The sequence below is a fragment of the Scyliorhinus torazame genome, chromosome 4, assembly GCF_047496885.1.
Source record: "Scyliorhinus torazame isolate Kashiwa2021f chromosome 4, sScyTor2.1, whole genome shotgun sequence".
Lineage (NCBI taxonomy): Eukaryota > Metazoa > Chordata > Chondrichthyes > Carcharhiniformes > Scyliorhinidae > Scyliorhinus > Scyliorhinus torazame.
Window position 1 is genome coordinate 154064604 of NC_092710.1, and position 8594 is coordinate 154073197.

Here is an 8594-nt window from a genome sequence, read left to right on the forward strand (position 1 = left end):
ACCAGGTGAGACTACGCAAAGGTTGGGTGGGGCAGGTGTTCCATTCGGGGCTAGATGCGAAAAACAGGGGGGTGGCTATATTAGTGGGGAAGCGGGTAATGTTTGAGGCAAAGACTATAGTGGCGGATAGCGGGGGCAGATACGTGATGGTGAGTGGCAAACTACAGGGGGAGACGGTGGTTTTGGTAAATGTATATGCCCGAACTGGGATGATGCCAATTTTATGAGGCGTATGCTAGGACACATCCAAGGTGGGAAAGTTGGTAATGGGGGGAGATTTCAATACGGTGTTGGAACCAGGGCTGGACAGGTCGAGGTCCAGGACTGGAAGGAGGCCGGCAGCAGCCAAGGTGCTTAAAGATTTTATGGAGCAGATGGGAGGAGTAGACCCGTGGAGATTTAGCAGACCTAGGAGTAAGGAGTTTTCGTTTTTCTCCTATGTCCACAAAGTCTATTCGCGAATAGACTTTTTTGTTTTGGGAAGGGCGTTGATCCCGAAGGTGAGGGGAACGGAGTATACGGCTATAGCCATTTCGGATCACGCTCCACATTGGGTGGACTTAGAGATAGGGGAGGAAACAGAAGGGCGCCCACCCTGGAGAATGGACATGGGACTAATGGCAGATGAGGGGGTGTGTCTAAGGGTGAGGGGGTGCATTGAAAAGTACTTGGAACTCAATGACAATGGGGAGGTCCAGGTGGGAGTGGTCTGGGAGGCGCTGAAGGCAGTGGTTAGAGGGGAGCTGATATCAATAAGGGCACATAAAGGAAAGCAGGAAAGTAGGGAACGGGAGCGGTTGCTGCAAGAATTTCTGAGGGTGGACAGGCAATATGCGGAGGCACCGGAGGAGGGACTGTACAGGGAAAGGCAAAGGCTACATGTATTGAATTTGACTTGCTGACAACGGGTACTGCAGAGGCACAGTGGAGGAAGGCACAGGGTGTACAGTACGAATATGGGGAGAAGGCGAGCAGGTTGCTGGCCCACCAATTGAGGAAAAGGGGAGCAGCGAGGGAAATAGGGGGAGTGAGGGATGAGGAAGGAGAGATGGAGCGGGGAGCGGAGAGAGTGAATGGAGTGTTCAAGGCATTTTATAAAAAATTATATGAAGCTCAACCCCCGGATGGGAGGGAGAGAATGATGGGCTTTCTGGACCGGCTGGAATTTCCCAAGGTGGAGGAGCAGGAAAGGGTGGGACTGGGAGCACAGATTGAAATAGAGCAAGTAGTGAAAGGAATTAGGAGCATGCAGGCGGGGAAGGCTCCGGGACCGGATGGATTCCCAGTTGAATTTTACAGGAAATATGTGGACTTGCTCGCCCCGCTACTGATGAGGACCTTTAATGAGGCAAAGGAAAGGGGACAGCTGCCCCCGACTATGTCTGAGGCAACGATATCGCTTCTCCTAAAGAAGGAAAAGGACCCGCTGCAATGCGGGTCCTATAGACCTATTTCCCTCCTAAATGTAGACGCTAAGATTCTGGCCAAGGTAATGGCAATGAGGATAGAGGATTGTGTCCCGAGGGTGGTCCATGAGGACCAAACTGGGTTTGTGAAGGGGAGACAGCTAAATACGAATATACGAAGGCTGCTAGGGGTAATGATGATGCCCCCACCAGAGGGGGAAGCGGAGATAGTGGTGGCGATGGATGCCGAGAAAGCATTTGATAGAGTGGAGTGGGATTATTTGTGGGAGGTGCTGAGGAGATTTGGTTTTGGAGATGAGTATGTTGGATGGGTGCAGCTGTTGTATAGGGCCCCAGTGGCGAGTGTGGTCACGAATGGACGGGGATCTGCATACTTTCGGCTCCATTGAGGGACAAGGCAGGGATGCCCTCTGTCCCCATTACTGTTTGCACTGGCGATTAAGCCCCTGGCAATAGCATTGAGGGGTGCCAAGAAGTGGAGGGGAGTACTTAGAGGAGGAGAAGAACACCGGGTATCTCTGTATGCGGATGACTTGTTGTTATATGTAGCGGACCCGGCGGAGGGGATGCCAGAGATAATGCGGACACTTAGGGAGTTTGGAGAATTCTCAGGATATAAACTGAACATGGGGAAAAGTGAGTTGTTTGTGGTGTATCCAGGGGAGCAGAGCAGAGAAATAGAGGACTTTCCGCTGAGGAAGGTAACGAGGGACTTTCGTTACTTGGGGATCCAGATAGCCAAGAATTGGGGTACATTGCATAGGTTAAATTTAACGCGATTGGTGGAACAAATGGAGGAGGACTTCAAGAGATGGGACATGGTATCCCTGTCACTGGCAGGGAGGGTGCAGGCAGTTAAAATGGTAGTCCTCCCGAGATTCCTCTTTGTGTTTCAGTGCCTCCCGGTGGTGATCACGAAGGCTTTTTTCAAAAGAATCGAAAAGAGTATCATGAGTTTTGTGTGGGCCGGGAAGATCCCGAGAGTGAGGAAGGGATTCTTACAGCGTAGTAGGGATAGGGGGGGGGGGGGGGGGGCTGGCACTACCGAGCCTAAGTGAGTACTACTGGGCCGCCAATATCTCAATGGTGAGTAAGTGGATGGGGGAAGAGGAGGGAGCGGCATGGAAGAGATTGGAGAGGGCGTCCTGTAGGGGGACTAGCCTACAAGCTATGGTGACGGCCCCATTGCCGTTCTCACCGAAGAAATACACCACAAGCCCGGTGGTGGTGGCGACTTTGAAGATTTGGGGACAGTGGAGACGGCATAGGGGAAAGACTGGAGCCTTGGGGGGGTCCCCGATAAGAAACAACCATAGGTTTGCCCCGGGGAGAATGGATGGGGGATTTGGAATATGGCAAAGAGCAGGAGTAACGCAACTGAAAGATCTGTTTGTGGATGGGAAGTTCGCAAGTCTGGGAGCGCTGATCGAGAAATATGGGTTGCCCCAAGGGAATGCATTCCGGTATATGCAACTGAGGGCTTTTGCGAGGCAGCAGGTGAGGGAATTCCCGCAGCTCCCGACGCATGAGGTGCAGGACAGAGTAATCTCAAAGACATGGGTGGGGGACGGTAAGGTGTCAGATATATATAGGGAAATGAGGGACGAGGGGGAGATTATGGTAGATGAGCTGAAAGGGAAATGGGAAGAAGAGCTGGGGGAGGAGATTGAGGAGGGGCTGTGGGCGGATGCCCTATGTAGGGTAAACTCATCGTCCTCGTGTGCCAGGCTAAGCCTGATTCAATTTAAGGTGTTACACGGGGCGCATATGTCTGGAGCACGGCTCAGTAAATTTTTTGGGGTAGAGGATAGGTGTGCGAGATGCTCGAGAAGCCCAGCGAATCACACCCACATGTTCTGGTCATGTCCGGCACTACAGGGGTTCTGGGTGGGGGTGACAAAGGTGCTTCCGAAAGTAGTGGGGGTCCAGGTCGAACCAAGCTGGGGGTTGGCTATATTTGGGGTTGCACAAGAGCCGGGAGTGCAGGAGGCGAGAGAGGCCGATGTTTTGGCCTTTGCGTCCCTAGTAGCCCGGCGCAGGATACTGTTGATGTGGAAGGAAGCCAAGCCCCCGGGGGTGGAGACCTGGATAAATGACATGGCAGGGTTTATAAAGCTGGAACGGATTAAGTTCGTCCTAAGGGGATCGGCTCAAGGGTTCACCAGGCGGTGGCAACCGTTCGTCGAATACCTCACAGAAAGATAGAGGGAATGGAAAAGAAGAAGGCAGCAGCAGCAGCCCAGGGGGGAGGGGGGGGGGGGGGGAGGAACCAGAAGGAGTCTCAGGGTTATTAATATATATGTATAATATGTATAGGTCGTTGCTATAAATAATTGTATATTGGATTGTTAAACCATATTTTTGGAGAGTGTTTATCTGAGACAAGGCAGTTGCCATTTAGTTTTAGTTTTCGTTTTTGTTATATATTATTTATTCTTTGTTTATAAAACAGGTCATTGTTATTTATACTGTTATATTATTGTGTAAAGGATACACAATGTACTGTGATGGTTGACCAAAAATTTTCATTAAAATATTCTTTAAAAAAAAAAGAGGATGAGATTTGTGAGTGGATGAAGGAGGCCATTCGGGGGTACATAAAGAGCAATGACATGGGAGAGGGGTGGTTTGGGAAGCATTGAAGGCGGTTATCAGAGGGGACCTTATTTCAGGCCCACAAGGAGAAGACTGAATGGGCGGAGTTGGACAGGCTCGTAGGTGAAATCTTGCAGGTGGACAGGAGATATGTGGTCTCCGGACGAGGAGCTCCTGAAGGAGTGTCAGAGACTCCAAATGGAATTTGGGCTCATGTCCACAGGTAAGGCAGAAGGGCAGTTGAGGAGGGTAAAAGGGACAATAGACGAATATGGGGAGAAACCCAGTAGAATGTTAGCACATCAACTGAGGAAGTAGGAGGCGGCGAGAGAAACTGGGAAAGTAAAGGATATGAGGGGGAAGGTAGTGTGGACCTGGGGGTGATAAATGATGTATTTCGCAAATTCTATAGTCGACTCTATGAATCGGAACTCTGAGCCGGGGAGGAGGGTATGAAGCAATTTTTGGAGAGGCTAGAGTTCCCGAAGAGGAGCTGGTGGAATGCGTTGGGGCTCAATTGGGCTCGGGGAGGTAATAGACGGGTTGGGGGCGATGCAATCAGGTAAGGCCCCAGGACCTGATGGATACCCAGTGGAGTTGTATAAAATGTTTTCCTGGTTAGTGGGGTCGTTCCTGGTTAAGGCCCTTATCAAGGCTAAGGAGCTGAGAGTGCTCCCCGCCCCCCCCCCCCCAACGCTATCACAGTCATCGATCTCTCTCATCTTGAAACGGGATAAGGACGCGGAGAGCTGTGGATCGTACAGGTCGATTTCCTTTTTGAACGTAGACACTAAATTGCTGGCAAAGATCTTTGCCACACGTATAGAGGATTGAGTCCCGGAGGTAATCGGGGAGGACCAGGCGGGATTTGTGAAGGGCAGGCACCTGACGTCCAATATTAGACGGCTCCTGAATGTTATAATAATGACAGTGGAGGGGCGCGAGGTTGAGGTGGGAGTAGCTATAGATGCAGAAAAGGCTTTCGTCGGGGTGGAATGGAAGTACCTATGGGATATTTTAGGCAGGTTCGGGTTTGGGTGGGATTTGTGGATTGGGTCCGGTTGCTATACCAGGCTCCGGTGGCGAATGTAAGAACCAACGGGGTCCGGTCAGGATATTTTAGTCTTTGTTGGGGGGCAAGACAGGGGTGCCTGCTCTCCCCACTACTGCTTGCCCTTGCCATAGAGCCCTTGGCAATGGTCCTTAGGTCATCAAACGTTTGGCGGGGGATAGTGAAGGGGGGGGGAGGAGCACAGGGTGTCGCTCTACGCAGATGATTTAATGCTTTATATCACAGGCCCGCTGGGGGGGGGCTGCAAGTTAAACATGGGAAAGAGCGAGGTGTTTGCGATTCAGGCACGGGGGCACGAAAGGATACTGAGGGAGTTACCTTTTAAGGTGGTGGGGAGGAGCTTTCGGTATCTTGGGATCCAGGTGGCTAAGGTTGGGGACAGCTCCATTAGTTAAATCTGGGTAAAGCGGTCGATCAAATGAAAAGGGATTTCCGCAGGTGAGACATGGTCCCGCTGACGGTGAAGACGACAGTCCTCCCGAGACTGCTGTTTTTTTTTCAATGTCTCCCGATTTTTGTCCCAAAGGCCTTTTTTAGGAAAATGAATGCGGCGATCTCGGGTTTTGTGTGGGCTGGGAAAACCCCGAGGGTGAAGAAGGCACTCCTGGAACGGGGCCGCTGGGAGGGGGCTTGGCCCTCCCGAGTTTTATTAATTATTATCGATGGTCAGGAAGTGGATAGTGGGGGAAGGGTTGGTTTGGGAGCGATTAGAGGCGGCATCCTGTAAGGGTACAAGTTTGGAGGCTTTATTGACGGTGTCCCTGCCATTCTTGCTGGCTCGGTACTCCACAAGCCCAGTGGTGGTGGCAGCCCTGAGGGTGTGGGGACAATGGAGACAACACATGGGATTGGAGGGGGAGTCAGTGTGATCACCGATCTGTGACAATCACCGTTTTGTTCTGGGGGGGGGGCGGGGCTGGATGGGGGCTTTAGGAGGTGGTAGCGGGTAGGGATTGAGAGATTTGGAGAACTCTTCATTGAGGAGGGTTTCCCGAGCCTGGAGGCATTAGAGGAGGAGTTTGAGTTGTCGGGTGGGAACGGGTTTCGGTGCCTACAGGTACGGGACATTGTCCGGAGTCAGGTTCCAAGCTTTCCTCGCCTCCCCCTGAGGGGACTACAGGATTAGGTGATGTCAAAAACGGGGTTGGGGAGGGGAGGGTCTCGGAGATATATAAGGAGTTGATGGAGTGGGAAGGAGTCCCTATCAGGGAGATGAAGAGGAAATGGGAAGAGGAGCTGGGAGGAGAGTTGGAAATCGAATTATGAGAAAAGGCTTTGAAGAGAGTTAATTCATCCTCGTCTTGTGCCAGACTTAGCCTGACCCAGTTCAAGGTGGTTCAAAGGGCCCACATGACAGTAGCCCGGATGAGCAGTTTTTTTGAGGAACTGGAGTACAGGTGCGGACTCTGTGGGGGAAGCCCGGCGAATCATGTACATACGTTCTGGACATGTCCGAAGTTGAGGGGATTCTGGCAGGGATTTGCGGACGTTATGTCAGAGGTCCTGGAAGGGAGGGTAACTCTGAGTCCACAATTGGCAATATTTGGGGTATCGGAAGTTCCGGGGGTCAAGGGGGGGGGAGGGAGGCTGATGTTCTGGCCTTCTCCTCCCTGGTGGCCTGGAGACGGATTTTGCTGGGATGGAGAGACTCGGAACCCCCAAAGTCAGCGGTGTTGGTCAACGACATGGCGGGGTTTCTCAGGCTGGTTAAGATTAAGTTCGCTTTGAGAGGATCAATTCAGGGGTTCGCCCAGAGGTGGCGGCCGTTTATCGACTTCTTCAATGAAAATTGAACGCCAGCAGTAAGTGGGGGGGGGGAGGGAAAAAGGGAGGGGGAGGAAAAGGGGAGGCATGGTGGTGTAATACAAGGACAGGTAACTTAGTACACTGATAATTAGGAAGTAGGGGGGGGTGTCGTTTTTAGCTTTTTTGCATGTGTCGGCCCGCACGGTTGTTTAAGGAATGTTAAAGTGTTAAACTGTGAAAATTACAAATGCTTCAATAAAATATTTTCTAAAAAAAAAGTACTTTGATCGGCATTGCTCTCCAAAAAAAACCTGAAACATTTGAACGTTACATATTTCCTTCATGTACTCAAAAAGCAGGTGAATCTTTTGATTGCTTTGTAACCGGCTTGAGGCTGAAAGCCCAGTCCTGCAATTTCAGTAATCTAAAGTCATCGATGATCCGCAACCAAATAGTGTTTGGGATAGTGAATGATAAACTCCGTGCAAGATTGTTACGGGAAGAAGACCTGAAATTAAGAAATGCTATCAAGATGTGCCATGCAAGTGGACAGCACGGTGGTGGAGTGGTTATGTCATGTGAGAGTACCTTTAAGAAATGGGTGTTTATAAATGGGTGTGTATATAAATATCTGTAATGAGAGTACCTTTAAGAAATGGGTGTTGCCGACGACTTGCTGCTGTATGTGTCGGAGCCAAGTGCGTCGATAGGAGGAATATTGGAGCTACTGCGGGTATTTGGGTCTTTCTCGGGGTACAAGTTGAACCTGGACAAGAGTGAGTACTTTGTGGTGTCTCGGCCGGGGGTGGGGGCAGTGGTGAGGGGGCTGCCATTCCGTAGAGCAGGGACTCATTTTAGGTATCTGGGGGTGCAGGTTGCCCGGGAGTGGGGGAGGCTTCGCAGGTACAACATCACTAGTTTGGTGGGGAGAGTGAAAGCCGATCTGGCAAGGTGGGATGGCCTTCCTCTGTCACTGGCGGGTCAGGTACAGGCGGTTAAAATGAATGTGTTGCTGCGATTCCTGTTTATTTTTCAATGCCTACCGATTTTCCTGCCAAAGTCTTTTTTCACGGAGATTGAGGGAAGGATTACTTCATTCATATGGGGAGGGAAGGTGGCCAGAGTGAGAAAGGTGCTGCTACAGAGGGGAAGGCAGGCAGGGGGTTTGGGTCTCCCGAACCTGTTGTACTACTACTGGGCAGCGAATGTGGAGAAGGTGCGGAGCTGTGTCAGAGGGGTTGATTCTCAGTGGGTCAGAATGGAGGAGAGTTTGTGCAGGGGGTCGGGGCTGAAGGCACTTGCAAAAGCGCCGTTCCCGATAGCTCCGGGGAAATATTCAGGGAGTCCGGTAATAATAGCTTCATTGACAATCTGGAGGCAGTTTCGCCAACACTTCGGGTTGGGTTTAGGGTCAAGGGAAATGCCGATTCAGGGGAACCACAGATTTGAGCCAGGGAGGTGGGATGGAAGTTTTCGGAAATGGGAAGAGAAGGGGATTGAGACGCTAAAAGATTTGTTTCTTCGGGGTCGGTTTGCAGGATTTAGGGAGCTGGAAGCAAAGTATGGGCTAGAGCAGGGAGAAGGGTTTAGGTACATGCAGGTTTGGGATTTTGCCAGGAAGGAGATACAGAGCTTCCCAGAGGAACCGGCCTCCACATTGCTGGAGGAGGTGTTGACGACAAGGGGACTGGAGAAGGGGGCAGTGTCAGCGGCGTACGGAGCTATTCTGGAAGAGGATAAGGCACCACTGGAAG